A 246-nucleotide genomic window follows, 5' to 3' on the forward strand; every position below is an offset into this window, starting at 1 on the left:
GGGCACTCGAGCGGCCCAAGAGCTTAGGGCCAATCCTTAACAGGGTCTGGAAGACAAAGAGTAATCCTCTCATTCAAGTCTTTCAACTTTCACCGCAACTGAGAGCGGCGTGCAATTAAATCGATCATTGTTCAGTTCTCTTACTGCTGATACATAAAAGTCTTGGCATGAAAAACACACGTGTCCTTTGCTTTGTTGCCGAAGGTACGATCAGGAAACATTAAAATTTCGATGTAATATAGGGCT

Source organism: Penaeus monodon, chromosome 32 (assembly GCF_015228065.2).
Source record: "Penaeus monodon isolate SGIC_2016 chromosome 32, NSTDA_Pmon_1, whole genome shotgun sequence".
In the NCBI taxonomy this organism is placed as follows: Eukaryota; Metazoa; Arthropoda; class Malacostraca; order Decapoda; family Penaeidae; genus Penaeus; species Penaeus monodon.